At 39.1% G+C, this 21,987-nt stretch overlaps 1 protein-coding gene across 2 annotated transcripts in view; it reads left to right on the forward strand.

The window, feature by feature from the left end:
• CACNA2D3 (calcium voltage-gated channel auxiliary subunit alpha2delta 3) overlaps positions 1–21,987 on the forward strand; it is a 770,150-nt gene that overhangs the window by 481,297 nt on the left and 266,866 nt on the right. The window lies entirely within an intron of this gene.

Here is a 21,987-nt window from a genome sequence, read left to right on the forward strand (position 1 = left end):
GGTCAAACTGACTAATTGTAATATTCAGATGTCCTTTGTCTCTACTTCTTGCTTTGTTTGCTTATTCTATCAGTTACAGGGAGGTGTGTTAAAATACCCCACTGTGATGTTGTATTCTTCTGTTTCTCCTTTTAGTTCAGTCAGTTTTTATTTTATATATTGTTATGTCTTTGTTATTATCAGTATACATATTTAGGGATGGCATTTTTCCTGTTAAATCAGCCTTTTTATTATTACATCTATTAAAGACAAATAGTGTTATTTATAATTACATTGTACTTACAAAGCTTGAAAGTAAAAAGATAGGGCAAAATGTACTAAAAAATAGTCAATATTCAATGTAATTATTAATATATTTGAGCTTACCTACCATCTTGCTATTTGCCCCATCTATTCTTTGTTTTTTTTTTCTTTAGTTGATTAATCTGAAAAAAGACAAAAATGTTTTATTACCCAATTTTCTCCTCTGTTAGCTTGCTAGTAGTAAATTACTGTATTATTTATTGGAGTTGTTACCCTAGAAATTATATTTCCTTAGTTTATTAGAATCTACCTTAAATTATTACTTGTCACTTTCCAGATAATGCACATACCTTGAAACAGTTTAGCTCTGTTTAACCTCTCGTGTCCTTCATGCTATTTTAACCCCCAAACCATGATTATTGTAATGTTAAACAGATAATATTTACTTAGATTTGCTCATACAGTTTTTCTTTTTCTGTGTTATAATTCCTCCCTGCATTATCATGCTTCCTATTGGGATAATTTTCCTTCTGCTTGGAGTATTTCTTTGAATTCTGCTGATAACAAATTTTCTGAAAGCGTTTTGATTTTGTTGTCATTTTAGAAGATACTTTTTCTCAACATAAAATTCCAGTTTGAGACTTAGGTTCTTTCGGCCCTTTAAAGATGTGTGTGTCTGCCTTTTACTTCTATTGAAAAGGCAGTTGTAAGTTTTATTATTGTTCTTCAGGGAGCAGTGTCTTTTTCTTTTTCTTTAGCTGACTTAATGATATGTATCTTTAGTTTTTACAATTTTCACTATGATATGTCTAAATATGTTTTTATTTTGTATTCATCCCACTTGGAAAGCATTTATCTTCTTGAATCTATGACTAGATTTGTATCATCAGTTTTGTAAAATGTTTGTCTTAGTTTCTTTTCAAATATTGTCATTGTCCCATTCCTTCTCAATTTCTTTGGCATTCCAATTGCATGTCAGACCTTTTGACCAGACTGCATATTTATTCTTTACCTTTTAAAAAATTTTCCATGATCTTTTTCTCTGTAGTTCAATCTGGTTGTTTTCTACTGATTTATTTTCCAGTTCATTAATCTTCTCTTGTACAGTGTCTAATCTTCTATTAAACCATATGTTGAATTCTTAATTTTAGTCACTGTTTTCAGTTCTAGGAGTTCCATTTGATCCTTTTTTTAATGCTTCATCTTTTCATTTATTTTCTTTAACATTTTAGTCATTGTTATTTTAGAGTCCATGCGTGATAACTATAATGTCTGGATCACCTGTAATTCTTTTTTTTTTCATTTTTAGTTATTTGACTCTGTTTCTTGGCATGCTTAGCAATTCTTGATTGCTTGCCTGATGGTGTATATGAAAAATTGTTGAGGCTTTGGAGACTCTTCCTCTTGAGAGGAATAAATTTTTTGGCAGGCAGAGAAAATGCAGGCAGAGTATCTTGAACCAATTACAACTTATTCATGATTTGTCTTTACTTTGGGGGCATAGCCCTTTCAGAGGTTTCAACTGAAAGTCTGTGCTTTCTATCTGTACCCCATCCTCCTTGGTGAACCCTTAACTTCAATTTTTGTTTTCCTAGCATTTTGCAACTGTGAAATTCTCTACTTAATGTTTCAATCTCTTATCAGCTGCTCTTTGCTTAGTTTCATGGAGTCTTATCTAACACGTGCACAACTTAGAGATTAGCAAATGCCTTAAATTAAGGAGAAATTTCCTGCTGAATATGGAATTACTTCTCTAGGGTCCCCTTTTCTTTGGGATATTTTTCCCTTGTGTTATGGCTTTCTCTGTAGACCTGAACCCAATTTTGCCTCCTTATCTTAGTGAGGCTGCCCCTAACTCTACGTTTCTGTTTTATGTTTGGCTTACATGCCCTGCTCCATGAATTGGCAAATGCCATGATGAGGCAAATGATGGTGAATATAGAGCTTTTTTCCATGCAATTCTCTTCACTCTAGGATCTAGTACATTCAAGTCCTGGTTTCCACAGTTGTTCTCTGATGCCTCCAAATAGCTGTTTGTTTGTAATTTATCCAATCTTAATAGATGTTCTCAGGGTTAGGATTCATCTGACAGTAGCTAGTTTATCATAGCTAGAAGTAGAATTTCCAGTTAACACTTTCTTTTTAATTTAGTTGTAAAAATTCTTTCATTCAGGAAGCTGGACTCAATCTGCTGTTGCTATTTGATTGTGTGCAGAGTCACCAGGTAGTGGTGGGCATCCAGATGCAGCTTTCTTGATGAAATGCTTAGTACAGAAACGCCAGCTTCTTCCATTCATATGTTATGGGTAGGAGTATTGCCTTTATCTCAATGCAGTCATGAAGTACTTCTTCGTAAAATATGAATCTCTATGAATGCTAATTTTAAAGGTGCTCTACGTTTTCAAAATTAGTGTTCATAGAGGCTTTTTTTTTTAGAAAAGCTTTAAAAGCCCCAGTTTTGACTTGGAAAAAAATACACTCCATAGTATTAGCATATTAAAGGCATAGACCAGCATCTTTCACACTTATGTGTTCAACTTTTCTGTTCTAGATGTTGAGAATACAGTAATGAACAAGACAGAAAACAGCCTTTGGGGGGATTGAAATTTCCTGTGGAATCCACAATAGGAGCACCATCACCATCACGGAACACATGTTTGTGAAACACTGTGTTAGACCAGTCTCTATGGACATCCATTGGGCCTTATTTCTGCTTCCAGTGGTTACTGACTATTTTCAAATGCTAGCTAGTGCATGTAAATATGAAAGAGTATCTAATGGACATGGTCATTTTGAAGTGTTTTGCTTCCTCTAGGGAATATATCAGATTGAAACAGAATATTTAACTTACCACAGTGAGTCTGACTCTTAGCAGTGCATTGTCACATTTTTCAACAAGCATTGCTGCATTACTGAAATAAAATTAATTTAAATTCTCTTTAAACATATCTTTTGGTTTGATTTTCTAAATTGAAACTGTCAAGAGATCAAGTAACGGTGTCATTACATCAAAAGATAGGGAACTATGTTTTAAACACTATCAGCCCATTTGATCTACCATACAGAACTAGGTTGGCAATTATCCTAAAAGAGTCCACCCAGCAAAAAATAAAAGAATCTGAAGAGTCAGTTAGTTATTGCATGTAAATCTGTCTTGTGGTTTTATGTGGTTATACATATAAATGACTGCCTATATAGACATACATACACCTGTGTATACATACTTTTTTCCACATTCCTAGACTGACTGTTAGATAATTAGGAAAGGTATACTTTTATGCAGTCATACTGCTTTTGGAAACGGACACTTAGAACGTCTGACACTTAATATTATCCATGACTCTCTTCCTGTTATCAGTGTGGATAATTGACACTTTATTCCATCTTTCTAATTTAACAGGTATGCCTGACCCCATATATCAGAGCTATTAATTAAGACTCTGTATAACCCCCAAAGTTGTTGAGGATCACTTTTGTGTTTACACTGTAAGGTGTCAAAGGCAAGATGAAATGTAAACATGCTTTTCCAAGTCACGGTCATTTACATCTTCTGCTCTTTCTTCAGGGTCACACCTTGTGTGCTGATTTTTCATGTCCTCCAGAACTTGTCCAGAGCTCACAGTGGCCCTAGAAGAGTCAGAAGTGTCATGATGAGAATGACAGTGAAGAATTTGAGAGAATTCTGTCTTTTGAGGGGGAGTGTGACTGTCATCCTAGGGAAATAACTGCAAAGCCCACATCTCCAAAATTTTTGGTTTTCAGCAGGATCCAAAACTCTGTGACTGTGTAAAAATGTCTGAGTCCTCAGATTCTAGATGAGACAGAACTATTCGAAAGCAGGTAATGTCTTCTGTGGAGACACTCATGTATATAGGGGAACACTTTTTTTTTTTCTTATAGGGAAACACTTTGGTATAAGTAAAAGTATGCATGGCAGTGGCATGGATCAAAACATTGCTGTGTAATTGCAGCTGACTTTGTATTGGGTTCTTTCAGTGTCAAGGCTCGTTCTTTTTCTTTCTGAGAACAGCATTTTCCTTCTTATCTTCACTTAGGTCTGTGTTTCCTTAATCATCTTCAAATGTTTGTCAAATGTCCCCACTCTGTTTTTTAAATCTCATTTGTTGCCATTTTTCTCTTGTAGAGAGAGGAAGTATTCTGTTTAGGTTATGTGTTTAAGGGTGAAAAGTGTTTATAAAATCTTCATCTGTTTCCTCTGAGCCTGATCTAATTGATGACATCATTCTATAATTTTACATGATTTGGACAATGCAGAGTGCACAGGGCAGAATGTTCAGGACGATAAACAGAACATGTTTTTGTCATTAGCCAGAGAACCCAGGCTATAACTTGTAACCCACTTACAAATTCAACCAGAGAAGATGGTCCTAGCTGATAAATTTTTTGAGGGGTGTTTGGTTGCTTGAATGCTGTGTATGGTTGAGACATGGGTCTGCATAGGGGTTCAGCCTTTGAACTCTGTGTTAACAATTTTGATCTGGACTAGGTCATTGCTAGTATCAATGATCAGGGATTTTGGAGACATTTGAATAAAATCCCTTAGTGACTGGAATTTTGAGACAGTAATAGATGGTCGTATTAATTTCATATTAATAAGTGATGAATATTTGCTTGGATCATTTCCCCTCATGCTTTGTTCTTGGTTTTTTATTGTTCTCCCATGGTGTCACATTCTGTGTAAATTGGTTATTCAGGGGCCTCCTTAAGAACTCCCCCGAATGGCTGAGTACTTCAATTTGAGATACGATTCATTGCTGCAGTTGGGGCATCATTTCCTAAAACCTACATGTCTTGATCATCTGAACTTGATTGGACCCTTTAAACAATAAAGAGATCAGAGCAGAGAAGAGAGAATCTTATTGAGGATTTATGAAACGTCAAAATTTAACAAATATATGATCTGTTTAATTTTAGTAAGAATAAAAGTTTGGATTAGCTTGTATGAAGACATCAAAGGAAGTAAAACTGATTAGAACTTCCAAAAGCAGGGACTCACTGGTTCTCCCACTGTAATGCTTAGGGATCCATCCTGGGGGAAAAAATGTCATCTGGTAAAAACTTCCTATGTCTGCCCTACTAGGTGGCACACTTGCACCTTGAGGGTCCTGGACCAATAAAAGAGTTAACCCAAGTGCTGAACACTGTTTAGCTGCCTTGGGACATTTGTCCTCTGTTCATGGATTTAGTAATTTTAATGTAAATAGGCACCCCAGCAGCTGTGTCCCCTTAAGCATATTTTATTTAGCAGCTGAGTTATCCACGTCACTTGGCAGCTATAGATTTTCAACTTTTCCTTGTGCCAAGAGGGCAGCTGGAATAATTTGAGTACTCATTAATTTGGGAGAAATATGAGCTGTGTACGGCAGACAACATGAGTCTTCTGTATGGTGTTGTACCAGGATAAGCAGATCAGAGTAGAAGCAATTTGCCCTATCCCAAAGGGGCCCTAGGATTTTAATAAGCTGGTTATGAAAATTCTATTTCTTTGTAATTTGAAGCATCTAATTAGAGCCTGTAATTTCTCTCCTATAACGAGAGTGGATGAAGGTTAACGTTAGGCCTCCCGGGCCCTTTCACATTCATTTACAGAGAGAAATCAGGTAACAGTTGTAGCTAATTAGAACAGGGTATTAAATATTTAGTCCATCTTGATTTAACTTGGAGAACACATGCATGTTGTTGGGGTATGGAAAATGATAAAGGGAAGTTTAATTTAATTTTTAATCAAAGATAAACTTAAAGGCAGTATAATAATTTTAACACTGACGGTCCTAACCCGACAGCCAGAGCGGCAATTGCCTCTAACCATCTGAACTGCCAAGATAAAGGAAGATGATGTCGATTTAATTTCATTACTGAATACGTTTCCCAAGTTCAAACAGCTGGGATTTATGCAGTCTGCATAAAGTACAAATAATTCGATGATTTTTATCATAGCAGTGACATAACAAAACCACCTTTTGGATGTTTCAGAATTTGGATTTCGAGATTGGATAACATGAGTGTGTTTTTGGGAACCATCCTAAGGAGATATATCATTCATAGGCATTTCTTTTAAGAAAGGACTCCTGTCTAATGAAACCTTTCCCTGAAAGGTAATCTTCCATGAGGCAGGGCCCCTATGATAATGGGGAAGCCTTGTGCGGAATAAAGTCTGACTTTCCCATAAACTGATGCTTAAACTCCTGCATGCTGAGGACAATAAGTCATTCTTCTCTTGTCATAACCCAATCCAAATTATCTTCCTAAAGTGAGATTCAATTAAGTCAGGATGTACATATCAGAAAGAAATCCCTCAGATCCAGTCCCATGACTGATCTTTTCTCCAGGGCCTGACACAAGGGCAAAGTATCTTCAGAGTGCAATCAGTTCATAAGATAGCTCCCAGGACTCCTGTAACTTACCCGGAAGCAGGCTGTTAGGATGCCAGAATATTGTAAAAGGGCAAAGATGAGGGGAAATGGTGAAAAATCAGAAAAGTAGAAAGATTCCAAAGAGTAACTCTAAGGCATACATTTCTCTAACTTTTCTGAGGAGGTGATTTATCGTGGCTGGTGAATCCCATCACAACTGCAGTTATTTCATTTGGGGGATGCTTGAAACGTCTTTACAGATCTGTACAACTCTCAAAGACTGTCTTACTTTGCTACATTGGCTTCCAGTTGCCAGTTATTACAGAATGGTTTCTGACGGCAATAATCCTTTGAAAATCGCCTGTTATTGGGGATAATAACTGATTGTCAGAGCATTAACCACCCTCGACTTCACTTTGGGCTATTACATAACAAAAGAATGAACTGGTGGTGAGTCTGCCAGGTGTATTAAATTATATTATGCATTATAGAAGTTCTGTGATGAGGATTAGCATCCAGAAAAGACTGTCAGAAATTGCCAAACTCATTATCTGCTGAGGCAGGAGGCTGGCCTGAGGCCTGGGGATGCAAGGCTTGGGTTGTAACTATTAAGCCACTACGTCCAGTCCTTCTCTACTCTAGCAGGGAGACAGACAAGCAGCCTACCAGCATTTCTCCTCTATTTTCCACCTCTAAAGAAAATCAAAGTATACTGCATTAACCTATGGTCAGCTACAAAGCTGTATTGACTTATTTATTCATTTGTCTGGTTTCTTAATGGCAGGCCTACCTCTTGGGCAGTCTTCAGTAGTCATAGAATTTGGTGGACCTTCCCAACACCTCTTGGCAGACTAGATTTTTTTTTTTAACTTTTTATTTTATATTGGAGTAGAGTTGATTAACAATGTTGTGACAGTTTCAGGTGTACAGTGAAGTGATTCAGTTATACAATACATTTTCCCATTTAGGTTGTTACACAATATTGAGCAGAGTTCCCTGTGCTATACAGTAGGTCCTTGTTGGTTATCCATTTTAAATATAGCAGTGTGTACATGTCAATCCCAAACTCCCTAACTATCCCTTCCTCCCACCCTTCCCCCCTGGTAACAGTAAGTTCATTTTCTAAGTCTGTGAATCTGTTTCTATTTTGTAAATAAGTTCATTTGTATCATTTCTTTTTAGATTCAAGAAATGTAGAGGGTGGGCCTTCAGAGGGCATGATCTCTGGGAGGCTCTGCTGTAGTGTCTCAAGCACTTACAGTTTCCAAAAGGGAGAAACATAAAATGAAATGATGGTTGAATACCCATGGAAATAAGCTTTGGACTGCAAATATACAGATGAATCAGGGCTTGCCTTTTCTCAACAGCTCTGGGTGATCCTTCATGTAGCTATTGGTCCAGACCATTTCTGATGACCTGTGGAATGGTGCTGCTTCCAATTTTCAGTGGAACATACTTATGAGACCTATTTAATAGCATATCATCTCTAACACATAAGCCCTAAACTGTGCATTTTCCTACTTGAGTGTCATCTGTATGGAGTCAGGTCTTGTGGCAACATTGAAACCCTAGTGCCTTGCACAAAGCCTGACACATAGTAGACGCTTGGTAAATATCCACTGAATGGAAATGAATGGAAATTTCTGACTGTCTTTTTCTGAAAAGTATTTTCCTTATAACGAAAGTATTACATGTTCACAGTAGAAAATTTGTAAAAAAGCACTGCCAGAGATTATGATATTAGATACTTTTCACATATATCTTCCCATTATTTTTTCTATGTATGTGTATTTTTAATTTTTTATAGATTGGATAAGACTGTCCATGGCATTTTGGAACCTATTTTGTTCGGTTATTGATGTCTTTCCAACTCATTAAGCCATCAACTTTACCATTATTTGTAATGGCTTCATTAAAGGCCATTGAACGAATGTATGGTAATCTCCTTCTGTGGGCACATTTAGATTGTAATTTTTCTCTAATATGAACAGTGCTGCAACATACATCCTTTATGTTAAGTCTTTGCTTCACTCTCTGATGGTGTCCTTGGGCAACATGGAGAGACAAACAAAGAAAATATCCAGCAAGACTTCTGAAAAGACAAATTAATTTGGTGGGTAGAAAGGAAGGCAAATCAGGCTTTCACAGAATATAAGGCATCTGAACTTTTTCTAAAATAGGAAGGACAACATCATCTTATGGAAATCATCATTGGCTAAGTGTTTAAAAGCCATAAAATGTGGACTGTTACATTAATTCTATTTGTACATTTTAGCAAAATTAAAAATTTCAACTTGGTGGTAAAAAAAGAAATTCCTAGAAGTGATTTCTGAGAAATGGAATTGCCATGTCAAAGGTTATATGCATTTTACATTTTTGAAACATATGGCCAAGTTATTTTCAGAAAGCTACAATAATTTATATTCCCATCAGTAGAAAGACTATTTCCTAATATTTTTATTGTCATTAACAAATCATTTTCAATTTAATAGCAAAAACAAACCAGAATAACACCTCAAAACTCTTATTTTTATTTTAATTTATATTTGTATTTATGCTTAAAAGTGGGTTTAAACACTTTGTTCTATGTTTTTTTGTTTGTTTTGTTGCCATGAGTGTTTCTTCTTCTGTGACCTGGCAGTTCATGTCCTTTGCTCTATTACTGTGTTCTCATATCACAGTGTTGCAATTAAGAAAATGAGCTTTGGAGTCCCACGTGCCTTAAAAGGGTCCAGTAGCTGTCACTTATCTGCTCTGTGACCTGGGACAGTTTCCTACCCTTTCTAGGTCTCAGTTTGCTCATCTGCTAAATGAGAATAATGATAGTGCCCTCCCATTGCAATCCTACCATGTATGGTATCTGGCAAAGGGCCAGTGCTCAACATCCTCAGTTTTTATGCGTCAATACTCATTTAATCCCTCTATTTCTCTTGGCACATTCCTACTCCATATGTCATGATAGGTTATCCCCGTTTAACCTGTGTTTATACCTTTTAATTGCTTGCAATAACCACATTACTTCATTTATCTGACAAATATTTGGGGGTATCTGCTATGGGTCAGGTGCTGGATTAAGAGTTCAACAATGGTGAAACAAAACATACTGTATTTCCATCATGAAGCGTATACTCTTCTCTCTCTCTCTGCGTGTGTGTGTGTGTATGTGTGTGTGTGTGTGTGTGTGTGTGTGTGTGCAGGGAACAGAACATAGCTAAATGACAGACAAATAAATGTAATTGTACTGAGTGCTATGCAGAAAACCGATAGGAGCTGAGACAGAATAAAAGGGGGACTTATTTTAGATAACATTAAGAGGGAGAGACTTTCAGGGGTAGAAAGTTTTATGGTAAGACATCTGTTAGAATGGTAATTATCAAAAAGACAAGAGATAACAAGTGTTGGCAAGGGTATGGATAAGAGGAACCCTTGTGCACTATTGGCAGGAATGTAAATTAGTGCAGCCACAATGGAAAACAGTATGGAGATTCCTCAAAAAATTAAAAGTACACTACCATGTGATCCAGCAATCTGGCAATATGTACCCACTCCTGTAGGAAGGAATTTTTCTGAAGGAAATGAAATCACTATCTCGAAGAGATATCTGCACCGCCATGTTCATTGCAGCATCATTCGCAATAGCCAAGACATAGTAACAACATAAATGGCCATCTATAGATGAATGGATAAATGTGATATATATATAAAATGCAGTCATAAAAAAAGGAAATCCTGCCATTTGTGACAACATGGATGGATCCTGAGGGTATTATGATAAGTGAAATAAGTTGGACAGAGAAAGGCAAATATCAATACTACATGATCTCACTTATATGTGGAATCTAAAAAAAACAAAAACAAATAACAAAACTGATATAAACAGAGAGTAGAATGGTGTTGCCAGGGGCTGTGGAGAGAGGAGTGAGGGGAATGGGGAAGATGCTGGTCAAAGGCTGCAAACTTCCAGTTACAATATAAATAAATTCTGGGGATCTAATATACAGCATGGTGACTATAGTTAACAATACTGTATCATATACTTGAAAGTTGCAGAGAGTAAATCATAAATGTTCTTACTAGAAAAAAAAAAGTAATTGTGTGAGGTGATGAATGTGTTAACTAACCTTATGGCCATCATTTTGCAATATATCCACTTATCAAATCATCATATTATAGAACTTAAACTTATACAATGGTATACATCAATTATATCTCAATGAAGCAGGGGGAAAAACAATTAAATTTTTAAAAAATGCTTAGTTTATCAATTTAAATAATAAATAAATGTACATTTCTTTGTACAATGCATAAAGTAATAAACTACAGGTAAAAGACTGAAGAAACCCCACAAGTTCCTCCTTATCTACTGGCATTTGGGCTACAGGGCTCAAGATGGCCTGTTTCCTATTCAGGAAACTAAGCTGTTTAGGGGGATAAGTGCAGAAGTGATGCAGTTCTGAAAGAAGATGATGCTTTTTAGGGCTCTACCATGGTCCCCTTAACCAGAGAGAAAAACAAACCCGTGTCCTCAGTGTTGCTCACAAAGTTAGGATAGAGATAGTGTAAAAAATTGAGGAGGGTCTTCAACCAGTAACTTTTGAGAAGTCGGCAGTAGTGAGTAACAGAACAACAAGCCCATCTCCTCTCTCTCTATTTTTCTTTATATCTCTTTGCCTTCCTCTTTCTATAAAATGTATTTTCAAAACTTACAACTTCAGTGAGGGTGGAGACCATATGGTTTTTTCCTCCCCATAGTGTCTCCAGCATTGAGCAGAGGGTTTAGTACTATGATGGGTACCCCATTAATACCTGATGGATGGAAGAGTAGATAGGAGGGTGGGTAGATAGGAAACAGAAAACAGAAAAGGTAAAACAGATTAGAGGTCAGTAGGAAAGAAAAAGGGACACCAAAGTCAGGGGTATAAAAGTAGAGCCAAAAACAACTTATCTCAGAGGGGTTGTAGCCCTCTGCTTGAGGCAGCCAATGCAGAACAGGAACCCAGGACAGCTGTAAGACTCACAGTCTGTAAGAATAAAACATAACAATTGCTTAGGATAAAATACAACTTTTACTGATTGAAGACAATAAATTTTCCCCTGGAGTTTCTCAAAAAGAAGACAATGGCTCCCCAATCCCTATGGAACTTTCATTTACTTTCCTGTCCCGTCCACCTGAGGCCTCTACTCATTTATGTCAATTTAGTGGCTCTCTAGAGTAGGATCCTCAAAGAACTTGGGGGCTTGCTCTCACAATGGAAGTTCTAGGTTTAGGGTGCACTATCCAAATCATGCTACTGCTTCTGTGGGCTTTGGCTACAAATCCCAGTGAGAACACACAAGGACCACACTTGTGCCCAAGGCCAAGTGGGCCTTGGTCCTGTACCCTGATCTGGGCCCTCGGAGTCTCCCCAGTCCAGAGGTAGAGGAAGGCAAAGAGAGACAAACTTGTGGGGAGGAACATTAAGGAAAAAGGAGCTTTTCTCTAAGGTCCAGAGAGGCAGGCCCAAGTCAAGTCTTCAATCTTTGCACTCCTAGGCTTTTCCCCAATCGATACTCTCTTTAGGGTCCAGGCAAGAAGGACCATTGGAGGTCTCCTCTTAGAAAGAATCCCCTGCCACACACACTCTTTTGCACCCCAGCCCCTACCATTTTACTTTGTTTCATTTAACAGCAATCCTGCCATGTGGGTCCTATTATGTTAACCATAGTATCTTACAAGTAAGGGAAGGAGGCTTAGACGGTCTTCAGCTCCTTCAGAGAAGACCCAGATTCTAAGACTAGGTGTGCCCAATTCCTAATTCTTAACCCTGTCTTGTACCCACTGCATTCTGCTAACCTGCCCACCCAGTCATCTCTGTTTTCCATGAAATGATGCCATCTGTCCAAACTGTCACAAACTATGGGGGAAAAGGAGAGAATTCCACTGAAAGTTGCTTGGAATAGCAAGGGTCACATCACTATTTTAAGATGTAGTCTTTTCCCTGCTAGGTAATCTCTGAAGCAGGCAGTAATTTAAAATACAGTTGGCTCCAATCTTTGCATGGTTTTCATCTAGAATCAAGGGGCAGAACCTAGGAAGAAACATATTATAAACCTGATCATCCACCCATGGACGGCCTTAAATAAGACACCATTTTATGGCCCCTAAAGCTGAGACTGTAATAACAAAGACCAGAGCTTTTTCATTTCTCCATTTCTTCCTGTTTTATCACTGAGCTTCAGTGTAAAAAGAAACCAAGGGAACTGAGCAGAGGGAAAGTAAAAACTTCAGCTGATTGATAGCAGACCAGTCTGGAAAAACAGGAAAGTATTTAAAATGGAGTTAGTAATGAAGGAAAGGGCTCTAACTGTGATAAATTCTAGTATATCCCATGCTGACTTCTTTTGACTTCCAAAATTTGTGAAAAGAAATGAAGAGAAAGTGAGTGACTGATATAGATTGAAAATCTACCATATGCTGGATGCTCAGTTGGGCACAGTTGCCTCATTCTGCCCTCACAACATCTATATTTCTGTTTGGAGGGAGAAATAGATGTAAATCAAATAAACAAACAAATCGTAAAGATAACTGCAAAATGTATCAAACACCATGGAGGAGACAAATGGAGTGATCCAAAGGAGGGGAACTGGGGTCAGAGGGAGTTAGTCATGAAAAGTGGGAGGAGAAGAGTATTCCAGGCAGTGGGAAAGGTGGAGACGAAGACTAAAGCTAAAACGGTTTTGTCATATTTCCACATCCTCCAGGGCATCTAGCTGTGATAAGGAGTTTGCAGTATATCCTAAGTGCAATGGGAAGACATCAGAGGGTTCTAACCCAGGGAGTCACACGATCCCATGATGTTTCATGAGCAAAAATACTGCCATCCCAATTTGTGGAACAATTAGCTTCTCTTTCCATAAGTGGATTTTCTGATCTGTTTTGCTTAATTTAACAACTTTACATACATGAGTTTCTTTTTGTTTATTGTATTGAATCTGTAAGCCTTCTTGGAAGATGGGGCATACTTGTTAACAAATAACTGTCACCATCTGATCTCTCCAGGTCTAAGAGGGCAAGAGAGGCAGAGAGGGACCTCCCAGCTGACCTCACCTCACCCATGGGAGTTGAGTTTTTTTTCAAGAGTCTTCCTATCAGCAGAAGGGGACTTTTATGGCATTGCCAATCAACAAGTGTTTGAGTGCTGGCTCTTTGCCAAGCATTGTGCTGGATTCTATGGATTCAAAAATGAATGAGACAGGAGTCATGTCTGTCTGTCCATTCCATCCCTGCTCCTTTAAATGTGCTTCTTCAAAGGTTCCATGACTTGATGTCATCATACAAACTCAGGGTTTACAGTGGTGCCCATTCTGTCTCAGGGCTCTTGACATCTTATTCCTCCATGTTGAGGACTTATTCCCCATGTGACTTTTCTGGATCTGACCATGGATATCCAGTATCTAGTACTCACTGAATCATCAAAGAATAAGCACGCAAATGAGTGAATGAACTTCTCTCTCAATTTGGCAAGCACTTAAGATGAAAGTGCCCATCTTGTTTGTCCAAAGAACACAATCTACTTTTGAGAAATTTATAGTGCAGAATACAAGAATTATATAAGACAGCAGTTTTTAACCTGGAATCCAGAGGGTTCTTAGAGAATCCCAGTTTGGACTTTGGTGGAGGAGATACCTCAGACCTCATGAATCTTTTCTGAAATTGTGAATGTACATCCTTCAGCCTTTCTTGTGGGGAGAAGGTCCATAGCGCTTGTCAAATTCTTGGTGGATCTCATGACTTTGCAAAGGTTAATAGAAGGTTTCATGTTATACCTCTGATGTTACTCTGATTGTGTTAGGAACTCTCAATCTCATTATCCTTAGCTTGTCAAAACCCTTCTCTTAGAAAAATCCTCTTCTTTACTCACAAAAGTCAGTTTCCTCTTCAATCAAACCTCTGGGTACGGTTAGGGAGGCATCCATGAATAGGAGATTTGGCTTTCCTGGGCTCACCTTGTTTGGTTTTACTGCAACAAACTGTCTGAAACACAAGTGGAATGCAACCCTACCTGACTGGAACTCATTGCTTCCAACCTGTCTTTTCATTTATTATCTCATTTACCGTTGATCACAGTAAATGGATGAATGAATGATCCATGTGTAGGTGGAGAAAGCACAGTTCAGAGGGTTTCACTAACTTAGTCAAGATTGCCAAGACAGTAGGTATGGATTTGGACTCACCTGGAACCCAATTCTCCTGATTCCCAACTGTTTTAAGGGTACTCAGTATTCGTTTTAATCAAATATAGTTAGGCACATAGACATGGAAATGACTGTCATGAAGGAAGAAGTTTATTATACTCATAGACCCCTGGAAGCAAGAGGCATGTCATACTATGCAGGGCCACACGGGGAAGCACAAATACAAGATGAGTGACAGTGGGGAGGGGAACTGATGGGCTGAAGCCTTTATTGTGTTTTTTGTGGGAAGAAAGAGGCAAAGCAGGATAAGCAGGCTTAGAATTGAATAATTTCAGTGGGCTCAGGGATGTAGGGGCTGTCCCTAGCTGTCTGGTACCTATCTGGCCCTGAAGTGATTAGGGCAGGTGGATAATGGCCCTGGGTGTGCACACCTGATAAAAGGAGATAGTTGGGGACATGGGGTCTGGATTGGTTGGTTTACATATCAAAAGTGCACTTGAAGGCAAATTGTTTACTATCTCCAAAATTGGCTAACCAATTGGGATGGGCAGTTTCTCCAGGACAGTAAGTCCCCAGATATCAGAGCATCAAAAATACCCCCTGAATGAAGTTAATGGAGCTGGATAGTCTAATGAGTTGTATCACCCACCTTTGAGGATATTTGTAGCTTGACTTCTTACTCCTCCTTGAAGTGGTGTGTAATCTCTATTCCACAGTGCTAACCTAAGTTAACAGTCTCTGGGTGACCCAGAGACATCCATCTCCTTCACTTGGAAAAATACATGGCCATAAAACTGGACTTCCACCCCTGGCCAGAAGATTACAAATGGCAATTTTTTCTGAATTAGGATATTTTCAGTACCACACATGAGATATCAGGCACTGTGCTTGAGAGGAAGGAGATTATACAGACTCTTAGAGCATCCCCAAAATGACAGTCCATTTTTCATAATGGTCTATGATATTCATTTGTTGAAATTTTATTACTTTTGTAAGTTAATTCAATTTATCCCATTTTATTGCTGCTCAGGGCACTGTTACCTTATTTGCCTCTCTTGTCCTTCTGGATAAAGATGTTTCTTCTTTTATTATGAGCACGATGGCTTCTAGATTAAAGCAGCCTGCTCAATAAAACTGTTTTTATTGGCATCCACCTTCTCTGAGCCCACCTCTACTCTTGCAGCATTTTCATGAAGACAAATATTGGCAGTGATTTATGAAGCATTTTTGTGGTTAATCAAGTTCCAGCTCTCATTTTCTGCTTAGAGATTAAAGATTTTATTCAGAAATGCTTCCCTGCGTCGGAAATCATAGAAATGAGCAAATAACAATAGAAGTTGGTTAGGAATATTTTTTGTGAAGATACAGGTTAAGAACATAGTAACAATTGACTTTAAAACACAAAGACATCAGAAGACTTCTTTCTAAAGCTGAAGTTGTATACCATTTTTGAGAAATCCTGGGTATATTTTAGGGAATAATTGAGTTGGACAGTGAGTCAAAAGGGACAGAAGTAGGTGAGAAGATGTGAAGGTGAGTCTACATGCTTGTTTGCAGAGGCCTGCAACTTAGCTGAATTGAAATATGGAACACATGGGTGTGGGCAACCATATGTAACTGGATGATTCTTTTAGCAAATTTTATTTATACTTATAATCCATAAATTGCATGTTTTTAAAGGTAGAGATACTGAATTTATAGTTAAATGTTATTTTAAAGTAAAAGATTGCCTTCGTTTTTAAAAACAAAAGTAAAGACTGTATATTTGGAGGCTCCTCAGTGCCCTGTCCCCAGCCCTTTCCTCTGTATCGGGACCCAGTAGTGGGGCTATTGTAATTTCAAGAAGCAATACTTTGGGTGTGAATACCCAGCTCAGCAGCTACAGACATCTGGGTACAGATCTGCCCTTCCTTGGGGAAAGAAGAAAGTGCAGTTGGCTGATCCTGCTTGCCCAGTCTAGCTGGTGTCTGATATTCCTGCCTTGTTGGATTGACACAGCCTTCTTTAAAAATGTCCTCTTGATCCAGCTCCTCTGTTTCTTTTTTTAACCACCCAATGGATTGTAAACTCCTTGAAGTTTAGCCTCAATCCTTTGCAATCTATAGAATCACTTTATTGGAAATGGCTTCAAATATTTCTTAATTCCCAGTGCCACTTCTTTTTGTTCAGGCCTTATCTTTTTGGTGATATGTTTGTTTGTTTTTTTAACATTTATTTTATTTTATTTTATTTATTTATTTATGGCTGCGCTGGGTCTTTGTTTCTGTGCAAGGGCTTTCTCTAGTTGTGGCAAGCGGGGGCCACTCTTCATCACGGTGCACAGACCTCTCACTATCGCGGCCTCTCTTGTTGCGGAGCACAGGCTCCAGACGCGCAGGCTCAGCAGTTGTGGCTCACGGGCCTAGTTGTGTGGCATGTGAGATCTTCCCAGACCAGGGCTCGAACCCGTATCCCCTGCATTGGCAGGCAGATTCTCAACCACTGCGCCACCAGGGGAGCCCTGGTGATATGTTTTTAAAGTGTTGGACTCCAACCACCTGTTTCAGACCCACCATGGGTGCTTCCAAAAAATGTAGATCCCTGGGCCTACTTAATCTGAATCTCTGGAGGATGGGTGCTGGGGACTGGTTATTCCGATGCCCAGTGAAGTCTGAGACCTCTCACCCACCTGGCCAGAGCCACTGTCATCTCACCTGCAGTGTTTCAGTGGCCTCCTACTTAGTGTCTGTGCTTCTATTCTTATCTCCCTATGGCTGTGGTCCTCAAACTTGGATGCAAATTGGGCTCTCCATGGGGAGAATAAAAGTTGGGCCCTGCCCAAATCAGAGGTTCTGATTTGATTGTCTTGGTTGGGCCCCGGGCATTCAAAACTGTAAGAACATCACAGGAAAGCTGAATGGGCAGCCAGGATGAGCACAACTCTCTAAGGCCTGTTCTCCACACTGCAGACAGAATGATCCTTTCACAGGATTATGTGTCAATCCACATCAGGCTTCTACTCAGTTCCTCCTATGGCTTCTGTTCTTGCTACGGAAAAAGCCCAGGCTCTAACAGAGGCTGCAAGGCCCACATGATTAGGCACCTGTTGTCTGTCCAGGTTCATCCTGTACAATCTCTCCTACCTGACTCCACGTCATCCATACTGGTCTTGTCAATATCCCTTGCGTATTCCTATCTCAAGGCTTTGTACCTTCTGCTCCCTTCACCTGGAACATTCTTCCCCAATAGCCATACGCCTTGCTCCCCAGCTCCACCCATGTTCTGTCCAGATCCCTGCTCAAGCATCACCTTATTGGGGAGGCCTTCCCTTCCTCCCTTTCTAAAATAGCAGCCCCCATCATTCTCCATTGCATAACCCTGCTTTATTTTCTTTATAAGCTTTTAATCCAACAAATACATAATCGTTTTATGAATCTGCCATTTATCATCTGTTTTACTCTCATGAAAATGTAGGCTCCCTGAGGACAGAGAGTTTGTTCTCTTTACCCGTCGTATCCCCAACACCAAGAATGATCCCTGGCACATACTTGGTGCTCAGAAGTTACTTGTGACAGATGATGAATGCTACCCTTGGACTGTCTCAAAAGCATGGGCGTTGGTTATTTCTCCTTCAACGCTGAAGGGAGTTGTGAAGGCAGCAGCAGCCTGTTTCCTGGCTGTACAGTTGCCCCATTATAGTTCTGATGGCAGCCACTCTCCTTCCCCTGTTTAATGGCTGTAGAAAGGAGAGAATTTGATTGATTATTTTTGCAAACTCAAACTACCCTATGTGCACTAAAGGTTGAGAGGAATAGTGCTCCTCTAAGTTTCTGGAGGGAATTGTATCTAAATGAGTAAGAAGCATAATCTGTGTTTTGGAAAAACTGGATTGAGTTCTTTGTGTCATCTGGGAAGTTTTATACTAAGTTAAATTAAGTGACTTTGAACTTTGAAATGTCCACATCCTAACATTTTATTAAGCTTAATTGGGTTTGTAGAATATTTAAAGACCATCCAAACTCAAACGGGAGATCAAAATGAACTAATAGGTTGATGTAGACTTCCCCCCGCCTCCTGCCTTTGTGCTGCAGTAATGAAAGTGATGCATTCATACCTGGGGATGATGAGCACAAAAGCCTGGCTTTCTGGGGAGTTTTGGTGTGTCCTGATGACTGCCCTGGTCTGCACTGTGCCATGGCCCCTTCCCATGATCATCTGTGCTCTGAACCTGGCTTTCAGAACCATCCCCATCTGTCTCTGCTAAGGAGGCTTGCCATATAGTAAAAGTAGTTGGGCTCTAGGCAGACTTGTCAAAGTTTGTTTGATGGAGCTTCTTAGGGAAGAAATCTCCAATTATTGGCCATAAAATCCAAAAGGTTACAGAATCTGTCAGAGATGGAAATGAGGAGCAGTTTGACTCTATTACTCATAGAGGTTTTGCACTCATTTCATTGAGCAGTGGAGTAAGGCAGCCCACCCTACAAGATGCAAGGCCAGAACTTAATTTCCACAGGTCATCTCTTCTCCTATTTGATTTTCACTGATACATTTACTTTTCCTATGTCCTTGGAGAATGGTTCAGGAAGTAGCAGTGTCATTACTTTCTTTTCATTTAAAATGATCCTTAATTATTAAAGCAATATTTGTTCATTTGTAAAAACATTCAAAGGATATAGAAATTTACAGAGTAAAACGTGTAAGTCCCCTTTTAGAAAAAAATAGGATTCTGTGCTACACAGTATCCCACAACTTGCTTTCCCCCTTGCTAAGTTATAATGGATGTCTTTCTCATGAGTACATAGCTGCATGGTATTCCACTACATGAATGTCCCATGAGTTTTTTAGCCAATCAGCTATCAAGAGAAACTTGGAATTTAACAGGTTTTAACCATTACAAATAATAAAGGTGAAGGTCCTTGTTTTTTACATATTTGTGTATTTGTGAAAATGTCTAAAACCGAATTATAGGGCTTTAAGAAGATATGCACTCTACAATTCTCCATACATCTATGACTTCGTGTCATCTCTGTTACCTGCTTGGCCCCCACAGACATTTTATTTGTTATCCTGGCTATAGATAAATGCCTAGAGCTAGAATTACTGAGTCTGAAAAAATTACAAATATAAAATGCTGTTGTTAAATGGATCTCCAGAATATTTATTTTGGAGTAAAGTCCCTTCATTTTGTTGCCAGTTGAAAGGCATTATTGTGAGAAATCCAGGGCATGAACCCAGTATTGTTTGATTATGTTTATTTTATACGCAGAGAGGCAACGAGTCATTTCCATGCCATTTCTACTCAAATAAGGGGGCCAATTCACTGGGAGCCAAGGGCTGCACATAAATGGAAATATTTAACATGATTCTGATTTTCTTTCATAAGCAATAAAATAAAATACAAACCAACAAAACGAGTATAATGCTATAAATGTCTTTGCACATACCTGACCCAGGGGATGGTGCTGACTGAAGAAGCCACAGTAGTGTTGTCAGTAGGGGCAGCGGTGCTGGTGGAGGGCGTCGTGGTGCTGGTTTTCATGATTGTGGTTACTGTTAGCACATTATTCCTGTGTAATCATGTCTGGTCTGAAGTTTGGTGCAATCCTACTGGTTTTCCAAACGGGTTGCCATCTTTTAAAATCAGAAACTGTGTAAGTTTTCCTGAATGGTTCACAGCACTGTTCTGGGGTTTTAACTATGCCTCCAAGAGAGAACTCAGTTTATCCTCAGGTTCATCACCTGGATGGCAGAGTAGGTTTGGCACCTGCAGGTACCTTTGCTCAGAACAAATAGGCTGCTTTGCGGCAGGTCTTTTCCTCTTTGCCTGCAAAGATAGACTCACAGCTTCACTTCCTAAGAGCTATCTTTTATGCTTTCTGCTTCGTTAAGAACTTGCTTTGTGCAGGTTTTTATTAATCTGATGTTTTCCTTTTAAATAAATTGAATTTGAAATGAAAGGTAAAGATCTTTGAAGAAAAAAGCCTGAGGCTGGTCTGGCTCCCGTGAGGGCTGGCTCAGGGCCTTGTAGCTGGCTGGGTTGACAGAACCGGCATCTCCAGGAAATTGAGGGGAGACCCCAGTGTTATCCTGAGGTCATGGAAGACCTCTCTCATTAGATCAGTACTTGATGAAACTAAGCAAATCCCTTTACTTAACCGAGCCTCAGTTTCCGCCTAAATCAGACATTTTCGGCTAAAAGCCAACAGTGGCCAGGCAGGAAAAGTGAACAGGGGACAGCTCTGTGTAGGAAGGTCAGTGGTGACCACTTTGGGCCTATGAGGTTGCATCTTCTATTTTTTTTCCCCAAGAGAGTCAGAATCTCCCAATTTAAAAAAAAAAAAAAAAAATCCCTCCTCCCAATGTGATTCCAGTGGGAATAGTGTGGAAAAGAGCTGGGGGAATGAAAGAGGCAAAGGCCTCTGTGTCTGCTCATCTGCCCCGGAAGCCCCCTTGCAGGAGCTGTTGATGGATGAAATAACTGCCTTACTGAACACAAATGAGGACAGACTAAGGCTACACAATGATAATGTATATTTAAACATCTCTTTAAGTTGGAAATGAACCATCACGTAAGAACTAGTCTTCCAGTTATATGTCTCAGTTAAGAGGATACTCGTAACTAAAGCAAAATCTTAATTTTCAGCCAGCTATGTGCATTTACATTTTTATCCATTCATTTATTGAGTTGTAATGTTCCAAGCACTGTGCCCCATCAAAGCACAGCCATCCTTTCCCTTGTCAGGTGGATGGTCTAGTGGAGATCAACCTCACAGATATAACCACCAAGATACTAGTTAACAACAGTCTCAATAAAGGCTCTGAAGGAGCCGTAGGGGTGCTTGACCCAGTCTGGCTGAGGGGAGGAGACATCAGCTGGAAAGACTTTGGGACCACATGTTTAATGTAATTCATCTAATACCATGTCTGCATTTAACTCAGTCATAAATTGGTGGCCGAAGTACTGACTTCACCTGCCAGAAGAATTTTGTTTGGACTGTGCGATATTGACCCACATGCCATTTAAAATGTGAACCAAAGGATTTTAACCCTTTTAATTTCTTGTTTTTCTTCCATCTAACCCTCAAGTACAACTCTGGGAGGTGGGTTGTACTTTATTTCAAAGAATTCTGGCCTCATAATAGAGATTTGAGAAGGCAATAGAGAGTGAGAGATCCAAGGTTTTATATGTGTTCTCTGCTCTTTAGGAGCCAAAGTT

The sequence above is a fragment of the Balaenoptera ricei genome, chromosome 11 (assembly GCF_028023285.1).
Source record: "Balaenoptera ricei isolate mBalRic1 chromosome 11, mBalRic1.hap2, whole genome shotgun sequence".
In the NCBI taxonomy this organism is placed as follows: Eukaryota; Metazoa; Chordata; class Mammalia; order Artiodactyla; family Balaenopteridae; genus Balaenoptera; species Balaenoptera ricei.